The sequence below is a fragment of the Zea mays genome, chromosome 2 (assembly GCF_902167145.1).
Source record: "Zea mays cultivar B73 chromosome 2, Zm-B73-REFERENCE-NAM-5.0, whole genome shotgun sequence".
Classification (NCBI taxonomy): domain Eukaryota; kingdom Viridiplantae; phylum Streptophyta; class Magnoliopsida; order Poales; family Poaceae; genus Zea; species Zea mays.
Genome location: NC_050097.1, coordinates 150,937,014 through 150,955,453, shown reverse-complemented (window position 1 = coordinate 150,955,453; position 18,440 = coordinate 150,937,014).

Here is an 18,440-nt window from a genome sequence, read left to right as displayed (position 1 = left end):
TCTCTTGTTATAAGCTTTGTCACTTGAAATACAATTGCCTTGGAGGAAAGATATTATCTCAGTTCTCCAGTCTTCACTGTGTACTGGAGAAATAGTAAGCACTGCTCTCTCCATGAGTTTAACTGAAGGTGCTTTTATTGTTTCAAAAAATACTTCGGAGGGTAGTGGGAGCCCCTGAGCCGCTGATTTGGCTAGCAAATCTGCATGGTCATTTTCACCTCTTGGAATATTCTTGACGGAAAAACCTTCGAAGGAAGCTTCCAACCTTCGAACTGCATCTAGATATTTTTCAAGCTTCGGATCTCGTGCATTGCTGCTTTTATCCACATGGCCAGCAATAACTTGAGAATCAGTTTTTAGGATGGCCCTTCTTATTCCCATTGCCCTTAGTTTCCGAAGCCCCAATAGAAGTGCTTCGTACTCAGCAACATTATTTGTGCAACTGAAATCCAGTTTGACTGCATAACATGTTTTGACTTTCGAAGGTGCCACTAAGACTGCAGCTGCTCCTGCACCAAAGGCTCCCCAAGAACCATCGCAAAACACTGTCCAAGCTTCGGCATCTTTGCTTGTCCCCTCTTTGTGAGCCCCTGGCGTCCAATCAGCGATGAAATCCGCTAACGCTTGAGATTGGATTGAAGATCTATGCACGTAGTCAATGGTGAATTCATTAAGCTCCGCGGCCCATTTTCCAATCCTTCCAGTAGCTTCTCTATTCCTCATGATATCCTTCACGAGTTGTGATGAAAGAACAATTATGTGATATGCTTGAAAATAATGCCGAAGCTTCCTGGACGCCATTAACACAGCATACAACACCTTCTCCAATTCTGTATAGTTTTTCTTGGATAAACTCAAAACATCGGAGACAAAGTATACTGGGACTTGCTTTTTAGCTTGTCCTTCGAGCTTCTCTTGTATAAGTGTCGCACTCACTGCAGAGTGCGAAGCTGCCACATACAATAGCAATGGAGCCCCTAGCTTAGGTGGAGTTAATGTTGTTAAGTCGATCAGATATTGCTTAAGCTCTTCGAAAGCTTTCTGTTGAGCTGAGCCCCATTGAAAGACTTCAGCTGACTTTAGTACTTCAAAGAATGGTAAATTTCTTTCTGCTGACCTAGATATAAATCGATTCAAAGATGCCAGCCTTCCTGTCAGCCGTTGGGCCCCCTTCTTTGTGCTTGGCGGCTCCATTCGAAGGATAACTTCGATCTTGCTTGGGTTGGCTTCGATCCCCTTCGTTGAAACTAGACAGCCAAGGAACTTGCCCTTCTTCACTCCGAAGACACATTTTTCTGGATTTAATTTCAGGCCAGCTTGCCTAAAATTAGCAAATGTTTCCTGCAGATCAGTAATGTGGTTTTCTTGCTTTGTGCTCTTCACTATAATGTCATCAACATATGTTAGCACATTTCTGCCTATCTAAGAGTCAAGAACCTTGGCTGTCATCCTACTGAAGCTTCCTCCAGCATTCTTGAGCCCCTCAGGCATCCGAAGATAACAATATGTACCACTAGGGTTATGAAGCTGGTCTTTGGCTCATCTTCCTTCTTCATCCAGATTTGGTGGTAGCCTGAATAACAATCTAGCAGGCTCATGAGCTCTGACGAAGCTGCTGCATCTACTAGAGAATCTATTCTTGGTAATGGGAACTCATCCTTTGGACAAGCCTTGTTCAGATCAGTAAAATCAATGCACATTCTCCATTTACCATTGGCCTTCTTCACCATAACAGTGTTAGCTAGCTGTTGGGGCGAAGGCAAAGACGCCACCCTTCGCTCGAGGCCTTCGCTGCAGTCGCTGGTCTGACAGAGACAAAACGGGCAGGGACACCCTTCGCTCTATTCGGCACCAGACGAAGGCCTGCGACGGCGCCATCCCACAGTGCAGCCTCGCCCAGCGCCTGAGGCCCACGTGTGATTCGGCCCATTGTAACGGGCCCTGCGTGGCCGCCGCGTGTTAAGGGCCTAATTTGTAAAGGCATCCCTGTAATTACAGTCTGTAACCCTGCTTTATGGGAATATTCTGGGGATAACCTAGGTAGCTGAGGGCACATGCGTCCTTAACACAAGGCGCTGGGCGTTCAGGTACCTATAAATACCCCCGCACAGTGCCCGTGAGAGGCCAGATTAACAGAGCTATTGCCTTCTAGCACGTAACCATGTTAACGTCATTGTTCATCCTTGTTGGCCCCCCTTGCAATTAAGAGCAAGTACCAACATTTGGCGCCCACCGTTCGTGCTACGAGAAAACCACCCGCGATGGCACCCAAGAGAGCTAACCCGAAGGCTGACGAGGCTGCGAAGGCAACACTGCTTGCCGCAAGAAAGGGCAAGGCCCTCACCCTCACCCAATCCACCCACCAGGAGGCCACTGAAGACAACGTTCCCCGCACATGCGAAGACGACACTCTCCGCACCTGCGGCCCTGAAGGACAATCGCAGCCACCCCCAGGCTTCGCCTCACTGGAGGGCGCGGACCTCACCAAGGATGGTGAAGTCCTCGGCGTCTCAGCGGAAGAACAGCTACAGCTGCGCGCCCTGCGCCTCAAGAACCGCAATCTCCAGAGGCAGAAAGAGATACTGGAGGCCAAGCGCCAGCGCGTGTCCGCACTAGCCAAAGTGCGGCAAATGATACGCGACGAAGAGCAGAAGGCCCAAGACCTCGAGCGGGAGATCGCGCTGATGCAGCGCGAAGGCCACCTTGGCCTGCAGCACGGGCCACCCCTCCAGCAGCGCGCACAACTGGAAGACACGCGCGAAGGCCACCTTGGCCTGCAGCATGGGCCACCCCTGCAAGACCGCGCACAACAGGAAGACCCGCGTTTCCCCCAGCGCGACCATACCTTCCCGCACGCCGCGCCATTCCAAGGGGTTAACTATCTCGACGAGCGAAGTCCCCTGGCGCCACACCTGCAAGTGACGCCTTGGCCAGCTAACTTCCGGGCAAGGACCTATCCCAAGTACAACGGCAGCACCGACCCGGCGCAGTACATAATGATTTATCAGGTCGCCGTTGCATCTTCCGGAGGGGACGACGCCACAATGGCAAAGTCTTTCATCATCGCCCTAGAAGGCCCCGCTCTCACCTGGTTCACCAGGTTGCCTCCGCTGTCCATTGATTCCTGGAGAAGCCTCCGGGACAAGTTCCTGCTCAACTTCCAAGGGTACCGCCCAGACACCGACGCCTTGGCCGAACTCTCGCTCTGCAAGCAGCTGGAAAAGGAGACTCTGCGGGAGTATTACCGCAAATTTTTAACCCTCAAGTCACAACTGCCCTCAGTCGATGACCAGATCGCTATCCACTACGCTATCAGTGGCCTTCGCGCCGGCGTCCTTTACAGCCACTGCATCAGAGATCCGCCCAGGAACCTCCAGGAATTATATCAGCTGTTTGAAAAATACGCCAAATCCGAAGAGCTCCACCAGCGTAAGGTTGAGTCTCAAAGGAAGCCAAAAGATGCTCCACAGTCCAGCCGCACGTGGACGAGGACTCCGCAGCCGGACTCCGGACGAGACGGCCGCAATCAACAGCAAGTGCATAACATCGCCAACCAGCACCCCGCTGCTGACGCCCCTCGTCGCCAGGAGTATCCCCCCCAGGGCCGCGGAAATAGAACTCGCGGTAGGGGTCGGGGGCGTGCGCAGCCGCCGCGCCGATTCTACTGCCTCTTCCACGGCGAAGACTGCGCCCACCAAACCAAAGACTGCCCAGAAACGAAGGCCACCAGAGACAGGATGGCACGGGCGCAACCAGCCGACAACCCCAGAGTTGTCGCACACACTTACCAGCAACCCCCTCCACCATATATCCACGCCCCCGCCCCGCATCCACCGCACCACGCTTACCAACACCATCAGGAAGTACAAATCGTACCTCCCCCACCACCACCACCACACCAGCAACATCAAAACATCCCCCATGCTCCAAAGCAGGAAGACTTCGCCGATCAGCCATATCGCGGAGTCATTCACATGATAACTGGGGGGTCCAGCACTGACTTCGACACAAAGAGGCAGAAGCGGGACCACTACCACAGCATAAACCACGTCGCCGTCACCGGCCCAGTCGTGTAGACAAAGTGGTCCCACATACCGCTAACCTTAGACGCACGGGACGTCGACCTGCGCAGCGCCCCCCACTGCGACGCCATGGTTATCAATTGCAGCGTGGCAGGCTGGGACCTGCACAAAGTCCTAGTTGACAATGGCAGTCAGGCGGACATCATCTTTCTCCACGCCTTCGATCGCATGGGCATAAGCCACAGCCTGCTCAAGCCTTCGGACAACCCGTTGTATGGCTTCGGTGGCAAGGGCACCTTTCCTGTCGGCAAAATAGAGTTGCCCCTCTCCTTCGGTGTAGCACCCAATGCACGAAGTGAGCAAGTGACATTTGATATTGTGGATATGGTATATCCATACAACGCCATCATGGGCCGGGGCTCCATCAATAAGTTCGAGGCCGCCATTCACGGACTGTACCTATGTATGAAGATACCAGGTCCGTTAGGCGTTATTACGGTCTATGGCAACCAACAGACGGCGCGCAACATAGAGCGGGACTTCGTGCCCGGTCAGAGAAACATACACTGCCTCACGGCCCAGCGCGAGGTCCCCGCGCCCGCCAGCCCAACCGACAAACAGCACGACAAGGCACAGCTGCAGAGCAACGATGGGACAAAGACTGCCCCCCTCGATCAGGCCACGCCCAAGCAGACAGTCACTATCAGCGAAGACCTCACTTCGCATGAAGAGGAGAATCTCCTCTGATGCCTTTCCAAGAACAAAGATGTCTTCGCCTGGTCAGCCCTTGATCTGGTCGGGGTCAGCCGTTCCATAATTGAGCACAGCTTGGGAATCGACCCTTCGGTAAGGCCGAAAAAACAGCGGCTTCGCAAGATGTCCGACGAGAAGACAGAGGCCACCAAGGCAGAAGTGCACCGCCTCCTGGAAGCCAAATTCATCGAGCCGGTGGCTTACCCCACGTGGCTCTCCAACGTAGTGATGGTGCAGAAAAAGAGCGGGAAGTGGCGAATGTGCATCGACTTCACCAGTCTCAATAAGGCATGCCCAAAGGACAATTTCCCGTTGCCGCGGATCGACAAAATAGTCGATAGCGCGGCCGGATGCGAAGTCATGTCACTCCTCGACTGCTTCTCCGGTTACCACCAGATATACATGAAGGAGGAAGACAAGGCTAGCACCAGCTTTATAACACCCTTCGGCACATATTGCTTCATCAGGATGCCGGAGGGACTCAAGAACGCCGGGTCCACCTTCTCCAGGCTTACCAAGACATTGCTCAACGGGCAAGTTGGCAGAAATATATTCACATATGTGGACGACATTGTCGTCGCCAGCAAGAGCAAGGCGGACCATCTCACTGACCTCGTCGAGACGTTCGCGAACATGCGAGACGCACGACTCCGCCTAAACCCGGAAAAGTGCGTCTTCGGCGTTCGCCAAGGCAAAATATTGGGCTACCTGGTATCGCACCGCGGCATCGAGGCCAACCCAACCAAGATTCAGGCCATCATAAACATGACGCCTCCGCAGTCCACCAGAGACGTCTAGCGCCTGACAGGCAGATTGGCCGCTCTCAACAGATTCATCTCCAGGTCCGCCGAGCGAAGTCTCCCCTTCCTCAAAACACTTCGTGGTGCAAAAGACTTCGCCTGGAGAACCAGAGCAGGCGGCGGCCTTCGCCTCATTAAAACAGTACCTGACAGAGTTGGCCGTCCTAACAAGTCCCGACTCCTCGCTCCCCCTGTTGCTCTACGTCGCGGCTTCGCCGCACGCGGTCAGCGCGGCACTAGTGCAGGAGCAAACAGTTGAGGGCGTGGTCAGGCAGTGCCCCGTTTACTATGTCTCCGAAGTGCTGACACTGTCCAAGTGCAACATGACAGAGCTGGAGAAGATTGCCTACGTAGTCGTTATGTCTTCGCGCAAATTGCGCCATTACTTCGAAGCATTCAAGGTCCGAGTCACCTCAGACAGGGGACTCGGCGAATTATTCAGAAACCCGGAGGCATCGGTGAGGATTGCCAAATGGGCAGCCGAACTATCCGGCTACCACATCAGCTTCGAGCCCAGGACAGCCATCAAGTCACAAGTCCTGGCAGACTTCGTCGTCGACTGGACTGGGCCAATAACATAACCAGACCCGTCCGCAGAGAAGGTTTGGATGATCCATTGCGACGGCGCATGGTGCCATGCGGGGGCAGGCGCCGCTGCAGTCATCACCTCACCAGCCGGGGTCAAGCATAGATATGCAGCACGCCTCAGCTTCGCTCTGGAATCCGACAGATGCACAAATAATATAGCAGAATATGAAGCAGTCATCCTCGGCCTCCGCAAGCTAAGGGCCCTCGGAGTCACCACCTGCATCATCAAAACAGACTCCAAGGTAGTTGCCGGCCAGGTCGAGAAAGACTACGCAGCAAAGGACCCCGCACTTATGCAATACCTCGCGGCTATCCGAAGTCTCGAGAGACAATTCAAGGGATTCACCTTGCAGCATGTGGATAGGGCCAAGAATGAGGAGGCCGACGCATTGGCCAAGGCCGCCGCCAGGGGCGAGTCCTTGCCCTTCGACGTGTTCTTTCATATCATCGGCACGCCAGCCGTCCGGAGCCCCGAAGGGCTCCAAATAACTAATGACAGCGAGGGCCACCGCATAGTCAACCTAATCATGACCGAAGACTGGCGGGCACCAATAACCCTGTTCCTACAGGGGTACTATCATCCAACCGACATCAGCGAGGCCAAGCGCCTCAGACATCGAAGCCGGGACTTCGCACTGATTGAAGGCCAACTCTACAAGAAAGGGGTCAGTCAGCCAATGCTTAAGTGCGTCACCGAAACCGAAGGCATCCAGATCCTACGTGAAGTCCACAGTGGCACGTGCGGCTCACACGCAGGGCCAAGGGCCCTAGCTGCTAAGGTGATCCGCCAGGGCTTTTACTGGCCCGCAATGATCTGCGCCGCAAATCGGGTCACAAGGTCCTGCGAAGCCTGCCAGAAGTTTTCTCCTCGGTCAGGCAGCCCCTCGCAGTATACAAAGCTGATCGCCCACACATGGCCTCTCCAGCGCTGGGGCCTGGACATTGTCGGGCCCCTGCCCACCGCTCAGGGGAACCTTAAATTCGCCTTCGTCGCTGTCGAGTACTTCACCAAATGGATCGAGGCAAGGGCTGTTTCAACTATAACATCAAAAACTGCCCAGAAATTCTTTTGGCAAAACATTGTTTGCCGCTTCAGAGTACCGTCCGAACTAACAGTTGACAACGGCAAGCAGTTTGACAGCCAAGACTTCAAGGATTTTTGCTTCTCCATTGGCACCAAGCTTGCCTTCGCCTCAGTCTATCATCCGCAGTCCAACGGAGTTGTGGAACGCGCCAATGGGAAAATCTTCATAGCTGTCAAAAAGATGCTCCTCGATGAAAAAAAGGGCAGATGGACCGATTTGTTACCCGAGGCAGTCTGGGAACTAAACACGACTGAGTGCAGGGCGACCGGGTTTACTCCTTTCCGCCTTCTATACGGATCGGAGGCCATGACCCCACAAGAAATAAAGCATGGGTCCCCGCGAACAGTTCCGTCAGCCGTCCAAGACGTGGACGAGCCAACTTCAAAGGATCTCATCGACGGATACCGAGTCTTCGCCTTACAAGCCCTAAACAAATACCAAGCCTAGACGAAAGCATGGCGCGACCACTCAGTCATCCCGAGGGAATTCAGCGAAGGAGACCTCGTACTCGTCCGAACAGCTCGGACAGAGTCCAAGGGCAAGCTAGAGCCCAAGTGGGAGGGCCCCTTCATTGTCAAGACGAAAGCTTCCCCCAGCGCTTACAGGCTCGCGACGCCAAACGACGAAGACCTGGAGCACTCCTGGAATATTGACAACCTCCGCAAATTTTTTGTTTGACTCATCAGGGCCGATTCGCCCTTGTAATTCGTAACAACAATTTTATTCTGGCCCGCACTCTTTTCCTCCCAGGGGGTGAGGTTTTTAACGAGGCGGAGCCATGTAATATACAAGTGAAAAATCCCCCGCAAAAACAGGCGTCGAAAAAAGACTGCGACGACGGTCTTCGACATTCGACCAACACGAGGTCACCGCGAGGCTCAGCGCTAGCCACCCTCGCGTGCGACAAATCCGCGCAGAAGTCGCCTAAGGGTGCAGCCGGACTAGCACAACAAGTGCGAAAAAACCGAAGTCTACCGCGAAGACTATCCGCACAAAAGTCGCCTAAGGGTGCAGCCGGACTAGCACAACAAGTGCGAAAAAACCGAAGTCTACCGCGAAGACTATCCGCGCAGAAGTCGCCTAAGGGTGTAGCCGGACTAGCACAACAAGTGCAAAAAAACCGAAGTCTACCGCGAAGACTATCCGCGCAAAAGTCGCCTAAGGGTGCAGCCGGACTAGCACAACAAGTGCAAAAAAACCAAAGTCTACCGCGAAGACTATCCGCGCAAAAGTCGCCTAAGGGTGCAGCCGGACTAGCACAACAAGTGCGAAAAAACCAAAGTCTACCGCGAAGACTATCCGCGCAGAAGTCGCCTAAGGGTGCAGCCGGACTAGCACAACAAGTGCGAAAACCTCAGTCTACCGCGAAGACTATCCGTGCAGAAGCCGCCTAAGGGTGCAGCCGGACTAGCACAACAAAAGCAAAATCGACAACACCAAACTGTCCGCGCCAAGACCGACTATATGCGCACCAGCACCAGCACAGCATAACAAAACACACCAGACCAAGTACATAACGCCTTCGCAAGCATAGCCAAGTGTGCGGGGGCACTCAACCTCATCATACAAGCCTTTACACATGTACAAGCGAGGGCACCACACTCTACATCGGCTCAACCTTAGAAATAATTCCCATCTCCCTATAATTAAATAACATTATCCTAAGCTCCTCACCCGCAAAAAGACTTCGCAATTCCCCTTCACCTGTACTTGCGGCGGCTGGCAAAGACAACAGTTCCTGCCGGCCAGCCCTACTCACACGAAGCCGACCTCCCTCCGCTTCACTCACTCTGCGCTTCGCAACCGCCCTTCGTCGCCGGCGCCCGGTACTAGGACCAGGCACATCTTCCGCGTCCGCAGCGTGCGGTGAAGCCTCCGCCGCAGCCACATCCAAGGCCGCAAAGTAGTCCAAGTCCTCCTCCGACGACTCCTCAGTCCACTCAACCGAGCTCCCAGAGTCAGCAAAATCAGAAAACTCAGATGCAGAACCATCACATTTATTACCACCATCCACGGTCGAAGCCGCCAAAAATTTAGTAGTGACGGTTGCATGCGCAGGCCCAAAATCTTGAACCTGCGCAGCAACCAAAATTCAGCAACGTATCCAAAATTCCCCAACTATCTACACCCACTACGCCACCTGCGAAGACCCAGCCGTTGCGGGAGCCTCCGCCGTTGCCTCCGCTGTCGCCTCCGCCGCCACCGTCGCAGGATCCTCAGCACTCGGCGCAGCGGCTGCGGGGGCATCTGGCGCGCCTTCGGCGGTCTCTGGGGGAAGGTCTCCGACGGCCGCAGCAGCTGCGGGGGCATCCGGAGCGCCTTCCGCGGTCTCCGGGGGCGGCTCCAGGGCGGCCCCGGACACGGCCTCCGCCGGGATCGGCTCCGGGTCAGGCAGCGCGCTGTTCAACGCCCCGAAGTCATCCACCCTCTCGCCACGCGCCGCCTAAGACACAGCACACAAATTCAGCAAAACCACACATAGCCCACATCCAGCAAACGCCAAACAAACGCCAAACGTTACCTGAGCCCTCGCCGTCTCAGCCCGCTCCCTGACCACCTCGCGACCGTGCGGACCCCACATCCAGTCGTAGATGGCTCCGGCTGAGTCCTTCACTATGGGGTCCTCAACCTTGTAGATATCTCGCTCAAAATCTTCATCGGCTTGGTCGAAGACCTCGAAGTGCCGGCACCCTTCGCGGGAGAGCGCGTTCATCGCCCCCTCGCAGGTGACCAGGGAGGCATACGACATAAACCCCTCCACGATAGTGGGGAGTGCCTGCAACTCCTCCTGCACCCACTCCAGGCAGCGAAGTCCGGGCTCTCGGTTCGGCACTTCGAAGTCACCGGTCCGCGCGCCTAGCTCATGGTATGAATCCATAAGCTGTTTGCGCGTCCGCTCTGCCTCCGCACGCGACGCGGCCTCGACCCTCTCCACGCGGCTCTCTAGGGCGGTGAGCCACTCCTGCAGCTGCTCGGCGCGCTCCTTGGCAAGATTGCCCTCCGCCCGCGCCAATTTGGCCTCCGCCTGCGCAGCCTGCTCCTTGGCGAGGGCCTCGTTGGTCTCCCTCCTCTCCCCCGCCAATTGGCGCCGGAGGTCAGTCTTCTCCCTCTCCAGTGCGGCCACCTTGTCCGCCAGCTTGCGGCACTTACTGTCGGCGGCTGATTTTTCACGGACGGCGTCAGCATGTTCCGAAGTCTCTCGACTTCGGTAGACACAACTGCCGTGAGCGCCCCCGACGCTGTGCGGTCGACGAAGTCAGCCGCCTGCAAAACACACGTAAGACCGCGGCCCCAGCATAGCCGACATAAAATAAATTAAAAAAAACACCAAAGTCTAGCTCAACGGACCTGACTTAGTGCCTCCTTCACCTCCTTCAGCCGGCGGGACACAGCGCCCGCCTCATCCTTGACAGCCGCGAGGGCCAACATCTCGCCTCCGGCGCTAAGAGCCCCGCCCTTCGCCTTCGGCATTGCGGCAGCCGTCGTGGTCGCCGCGGCAGGCGCAACTATAGCAAGTTGGCCTTCGTCCGACCCTGCGACGTATCAACGAATAAATAAATTAAAAAAACGAGCCAACGACTTACCACCAAGATAGTCGTCCACACTAATATCGGTGGCGAAGTCGGCGACGCGCTTGCCGGCCGACGGCAACACTCGGGCAGCCTTCGTGGCCTCCGGCACTCTACTGGACGGCGACACGGCCTTTGTCGGTTTGGAACCACCGGCGCCTGTCGCTGCCTTCGGCGCCTTGCCAGATGCAGGGCCGCCCAACTTCGCCGCCAGCGGCGGCTTGCCTCCGCCGGGGGCCGCAGCCTTCGCAGCCCCCTGCTGCCTCTTCGGCCTGGCTTCAACGAGCCTGGTAACTGCCTGGCGCTTTTGTGCAGCTCCCTGTCGATCCTTGTCCATCACTGCCGACACAACAGCAGCAATATTCCGCCCGTAAGGAAAAACTCTCCACTCACGAACCATGCGAAATGTAAAAAAGTCTTCGCCAGCCGCGCGGGGGATAGGAACATTCCTAGGCCAACAACCCCCGGTAACCCTCAGCATCCGAGCCGAAGACTCCCGGAGCTCGGGCGAAGACATCCTTCCCCCCGGGGCCACGCATGTCCTCATCAACTCTCTAGCAAAACCATCGGAAACCCCAAGTCATCCCATAGCAGTACCTAATTTCCTCTTTTTAGAGGATGGGGCGGCCGCCGGCGCAGGGTCGTCTCTAGTCTCCACCACCGGCTTCTTCCCACGGCGGTCCGCATCGTCTTGACCGGGATAGCCGTCATACAGCAATTGATTCAATTCAAAAACCCTGTTCAGACGGTCATTCGACCCGCGAATTTCCCAGCTATGCTGGCCCTCTGTCCTCGGCACGTAACGACCAACGAGCCGCACCGCCCCATCCTCCGCCTCACGCACAAAGGCGGCCGGATCGCGGCTTTGCAGATTGAGCGCGATGGCGGGACTTCGCACCACCCTCCCACCTTGGAAAGGCATCTGGCGAGGGCACACTTCGCCCAACGCCCAGCCATGCGCCAAGGGCCATACCCCGTACGCCACAAATTCTTCAACCAAATCGCGCCCACTGCTCAGGCCGGCGGCGCACCGAAGGGCCCCTTCATCCGCATCCTCCTCCGCCACCTCAAAGGGCGGGTACGCTGAGTAAAAATGAGAGCACATCTCGGACACGGGGAGTCCCTCATGGTCTTCGACGGTACCCTCAGCAACGTAAAACCAAAACTCATTCTAGTTGCCCCACTTGTTGCGGGCGCAAGGAACCAACTCGACTACCTGCATCGTGGTCTTGCCGGTCTTCGGCGTAAACGTGCAGGACCCAAACTGAGCAACTTCATCTCCAATCATCCTCTTCTGCCAGTGCAAGCAATAATACTTCGCAAAGACTTCGACCGATGGCTGTCCGCCGTACGAAGTCGTCGCCCAGACATACTTCGACAGAGCCACCACGGCATTCGGTGTCAGCTGATGTATTTGAACGTTAAACCTGCGCAGGACTTCGCCAACAAATCGGTGCGCAGGCAGGCGGAGACCGGCGGCGAAGAACGCCTCGAACACTACCAACTCGCCCTCCGGCTCGGGGACTTCCTCCGTCCCCGGGACACGAGCAACTCCGCCACCAAAGTAACCCAACCGCTGCATATCTTGCACGCGGACCGACGACATCCGTGACACGCCAAAATCCACAGAATCGCCGGCGCGCAACTCCTCCGCCATCAAACTACTCAGCGTCTCCTCAGACGAGGCGTTGGCCGGCGGCGAGGCGTCGGCCGGCGGCGTAGCGGCAGCGGAAGAAGAGGAGGTCGGCATCACTACGTACCGTCGGCGGCGGCGGGCGGTCTGCTTCACTCGAGCCAGATCTCCGGCGAATAAGAGCACGGTGGGCAGACGAGCAACAAGACGGTGAAAAAGGCGGCTAGGGTTTTCACAGAGCGCGGAAGGTGAAGTTCAAAAAGCGCCGACCCCCGCCCCCTTTTATAGACAGGGCGCGGCTCTTCGGGAAACCCGCAATCCAACAGGGTGCGGCGCTTCGGGAAACCCGCAATCCAACAGTACGCTGTCAATCAACGGTCATGTCAAAAACCCCCGCGGAACCACTTCGAGCGAGGGCAGCGTCTCCGCCATCTAGCGACGTCTTTGGCACCAGGTGACTTTGTCGAACTGGTCCCTCGGAGGGCAAATGTTGGGGCGAAGGCAAAGACACCACCCTTTGCTCGAGGCCTTCGCTGCAGTCGCTGGTCTGACAGAGACAAAACGGGCAGGGACACCCTTCGCTCTATTCGGCACCAGACGAAGGCCTACGACGGCGCCATCCCACAGTGCAGCCTCGCCCAGCGCCTGAGGCCCACGTGTGATCCGGCCCATTGTAACGGGCCCTACGTGGCCGCCGCGTGTTACGGGCCTAATTTGTAAAGGCATCCCTGTAATTACAGTCTGTAACCCTGCTTTATGGGAATATTCTGGGGATAACCTAGGTAGCTGAGGGCACATGCGTCCTTAACACAAGGTGCTGGGCGTTCAGGTACCTATAAATACCCCCGCACAGTGCCCGTGAGAGGCCAGATTAACAGAGCTATTGCCTTCTAGCACGTAACCCTGTTAACGTCATTGTTCATCCTTGTTGGCCCCCCTTGCGATTAAGAGCAAGTACCAACACTAGCCATTCTGGGTATTTCACTTCTCTGATGAAACCAGCACTGAGAAGTCTTTTTACATCATCCCGAGCACCTTTGGCTTTATCGTCACACATTTTCCGAAGCTTTTGTTTCCTGGGTCGGAAGGATGGATCGACATTGAGTGAATGTTCAATGACGTCCCTGTTGACACCACAGAGATCGTTGGCTGACCATGCAAAAACATCTTTGTTGTTGAATAAAAACCTTATCAAGGTTTTCTCCTGCTCTTCAGATAATTGAGATCCCAGCAGTACCTTCTGCTCTGCTATGTCTTCACATAGAAGCATAGGCTTTAGCTGATCAGCCGAAGCAACCTTCTCTCTTCTGTACTTATACTGTTCACAAGCTTCGACTCCATCTATATTGTGGATTGCTTTTGAGTCTGTCCAATTTCCTTCAGCCTTTCTAGCAGCTTCCTGACTTCCATGAATAGCAATGAGCCCTTGATCCGAAGGTATCTTCATGCATAGATATGCTGGATGAAGGATTGCTTCGAATGCATTGAGTGTTCCACAACCAATAATTGCATTGTAGGGGTATTCTATGTCAACAATATCAAACACAACCTGTTCAGTTCTTGTATTATGGATAAATCCGAAGGTCACTGGCATTGTGATCTTGCCAAGTGCTACAATCTGCTTCCTCAGAAACCACAGAGAGGGTGTGTAGCATCATGGATCTTATCCTCTGGCTCTTGCATCTATCTGAAGGCCTTAGCAAATATGATATCCGCTGCACTACCTGTATCAACTAGAACATTATGGACTAGAAATCCCTTGATGAAACAAGATATGACCATAGCATTGTTGTGAGGGTAATCCTTGAGCTGAAGGTCCTCTTGGGAGAAGGTAATTAGAATGTGAGACCATTTTGACTTGATGAAGGGTCCCTGCACCCCAACATGTTGTACCCTTCTCTGGGCCTCCTTCTTCTGCTTCTTGTTGGCCGGCTCTGAGCATGAACCACCTGTTATCGGGAGCACCAGCTTCGTAACCGAAGCAACTTCGTCTTGGTTGTTGAACGAAGCCATCAGCTCAAAAAGTGGGAGTGAGTTCACCGGAGGTGGGCGCCAATGTTGGGGACTTGTTCTCAAATGCTTCGGCTCGAAAGAAGGTAAAGGTACAAACGTGACGCAAAAGCAAATGCCAGCCAATGTTGGGGACTTGTTCTCAAATGCTATGAGTTAAGAACAAGGCAACATAAAAAATGTTAAGTGTTAATGCCCTTCGTCCTTCGAGACATTATTTCCCTTAGGATATAATGATCTTCAGACGAAGGTCGTGAAGGACATACCTTCATCATTGCAGCATACGATAATAAAAGGAGAATCATATGGAATGTAAGAGATAACATGAACAATTATGTAGCATTATCAGCTCATTTCTATTTTATTATCATGGAAAAATATAAATGATATCAAATTACAAATGTACCTTCGGCTCGAAAGAAGGTAAAGGTACAAAAGTGACACAAAAGCAAATGCCAAGTCCGCGTGAACAGTACAGGGGTACTGTTCATCTATTTATAGGCACAAGACGCAGCCTGTGAGGAATTACATTCATGCCCTTTACAAAGGTCTACAATCATATTACAAATCGTTATGGGTCGGTTAGTCATTTCATCTTTAAGTCGGTGCCTTTGGAAATGTACTCCGAAGCCTTCTGATTGGTAGCTTCGGCTTTGTGTCAATCTTCCGAAGGTGCTTCTTTTTATGGGACCTTCGGCGACGAAGCATACCCCCAACACCGGCTGGGAGGGGGAGCAGCCCAGCGGCTGTGGGTGGGAGGGGAAGAGAGAGAAACAGGCTCTGGTACCAAGTTGGAATGGAAACCCTAACCCTAGGATAGGGTGGGGCTGTGTATTAAGATAGGGTGGGGCAGTGTATTGATAGCCATATGGAGTTGGGCCTGGCCCATTATAGAGGGGCAAGAGAGCAAATGAATCCAAACCCTAATACAGTTCTAACACGGGGTGTGGGTGAGGGACGAATCCAGGCGGGCGAATCTGAGCGTACGGCTGGGATTAACTTTGATCTACTTAAACCTAGGCCACCCGATCTCAGGTGAATGCTGAGATCTAATGGAAAGCATGGGCAGGGCTCCTCGATCGCCAGCGGTGGCGCCCCTCGCGCCCACGGTGGAGGTTCGCCGGAGATGTGGGCGCGTTAGGGGCCTTGGGGCACCGGGAAGGGCTCAGGGAGGTTCGAGGGAGTGTGGCGAACGCGGCATTGGGCACAGCACCAGCACAGGGGTGCTGGAGGATGGCGGTTCATGGTGAGGCGGCTCAATGGCGGTGCAACTCTACTCCGCTAAGCAATCACGCACCACCGAGGAGAAGGCTCAGGAATCCTTGGACAGGATTAGGTTGGTCACCTCGGGAGAAGGCTCAGGGATTAGGTTGGTGACCTCGGGAGAAGGCTCAGGGATCCTCGGACGGCGGACGAGGCATGGCAGGGTCACGGGTCAACGACGGCGGAGCTGCTGCACTGTGGAGAAAAGGCCGCTGAGCACGGACCGGGCGAAACATAGGGGAAGGGAGCAAACCAGGGGGTGTCTCGTGTTGCTGGCAAGGAAGCAGAGCTTACCGAGGCAACGGACATGACAGAAGCTCGACGGCGGCCACGGAACGAACGACAGACCACGGTGGAGCTCCACGGGTGTGCGCGTCGTGCAAGAGAGAGAGGTGCGAGGGGGTTTGCTGGGGCGCAACTGAGCAAGGGGAATGAGCGAGTGGGTGCAGGCTCTAGAAAATAGGTCGGGCGCGTGGGGGAGTGGTCGGGAAACAAGCGTCGTGGGCAAGTCCACGATTGAGAGCGCGGGCGGGATGTTAGGGAAGGGGAGGTGGCTGATAGGTGGGTTCCGCGAGCCAGCGAGGGCGAACGCGCGAACGGGCGGTCTGCGCTGACAGAGCGGGCTCACCGAGCAGCGCGAGAGAACGGACGCGCGCGTGAGGAAACCGACGCCGACAATCCGGCCCCACCGGGCAGCAGGAGGGAGAGAGACCGCATGCGCGGACGTGGGCCGTCGCTGACAGGTGGGAGCCACCCGTCAGGCGACGCGGTCGTGCGCGGCCTGGCTAGGCTGGATTGGGCCTATTAGGCTGAAATGGGTTTTTATTTTTTCTAGAATTTCTAATGGATTTTCTTTTTATTTTCTCTATGGATTTCAAATAAAATTCAAATTCAAACATGTGCATCAAACAAAAGAATAATTTAGGCTCACATGATGCAACATTTCATGACTCACATAGGTTTTGATAAAATAAATAAATTGTTAATCCCCTATAAACTAGACATAGTTCTAATAAAAAGAGAGAGAAAAGAATTCTAGAGAGAGAAACAAGAGGTAACACTTGAATTTGGTAGGCATTAGAGAAGAAATTTTATACCCCCAAATTCAGGGTGTTACAAACTTATCCCCCTTAAAAAAGAATCTCACCCTCGATATTCTAGGTTGGTTAGCAAAGAGTTCGAGATATTTGGCTTTCAAATCGTCTTCTCTTTCCCAGGTTGCTTCTTCCTCTGAGTGATGGCCCCACTTGACTTTGCACATTTTGTTGGTGCTTCTTCGAGTGACTCGGTCTGCTATCTCTAGAATCTGAGTTGGCTTCTCGATATAAGTCAAATCTTCTTGAACTTTGAGGTCCTCGGTTGGCGTTGCTCTTCTGGCACTCGCAAGCATTTCTTCAGCTGAGACACATGAAACACATCTTGCACGGCTGACAGACTTTTTGGTAGGCTAAGTTGATATGCCACTTCTCCACGTCTTGCTTGAATCTGGTACAGTCCGATGTATCGAGGTGCTAGCTTTCCCTCGACTCTAAACCTTTTGATTTCTCTAATGGGTGACACCTTTAGGTAAACGTAATCTCGCACTTCAAAACTTAGATCTCTTCTTCTTGTGTCTGCATAGCTTCTCTGCCTCGACTGTGTTGTCTTCAGATTTTCTCGAACCATTCTGATGTTCTCTTCGGCTTCATGCAAAATATCTGAATCGAACATCTACCTTTCGCCGGGTTGGTCCTAGTGCAACGGACTTCAACAATTCCTCCCATAGAGTGCTTGGAACGGTGACATCTTCGGACTAGTCTGATAATTGTTGTTGTAGAAGAATTCTACATAAGGTAGCCTTTTGTCCCAACCTAACTTGTCTTGCAAAGCACAAGCCCTGAACATGTCTTCTAGGATCTGGTTGATTCTCTCAGTTTGACCATCTGTCTACGGGTGATAAGCTAAACTGAACTTCAAATGTGTGCCCAAAGCTTCATGCAATTGCTACAAAAAATGAGAAGCAAATTGGGTTCCTCAATCTGATACTATCTTCTTTGGAACACCATGCAGACATACAATCCGGGACATGTATAGCTCTGCCAACACTGCACTGTTATAGGTGGTCTTGAATGGTATGAAATGGACCACCTTTGTCAAGCGGTCCACTATCACCTAGATGGAGTCATAATAGGCTCGAGTGCGAGGCAAGCTGACTACAAAGTCCATCCCAATCCCATCCCATTTCCACTAAGGAATCTGCAACGACTACAACAAACATGTGGGTCTTTGATGCTCTGCCTTGATTCTCTTACAACTATCACATAGGCAACATACTCTGCGATCTCCATTTTCATACCGTACCACTAGAATCTTTACTTCAGGTCTTGGTACATCTTCTCGCTGCCAGGGTGGATGGAGTAAGTTGTCTCATGAGCCTCCTTGAGAATCAGCTCTCGAATCGATTTGATGTTGGGAACACACAACCTATCTTTGAACCATACCACGCCTTCTGCGTCTTCACGGAAATCTTTGCCTTTCCCGTCTATGATCAGCTGCAGAATCTCGCTGATCTTCTCATCATCTTTCTGCCCATCCTTGATCTCTCGCTCTAAGGTGGGTTCTAGCTCAACTGTCACTACTTAGGTGTTGTTTAGAAATCCGAGACTCAGCCAATCGAATTCCTTTGCTAGTTCATACGACATCGAATGAGCGACCATCATGTTGACTTCACTTTTTCT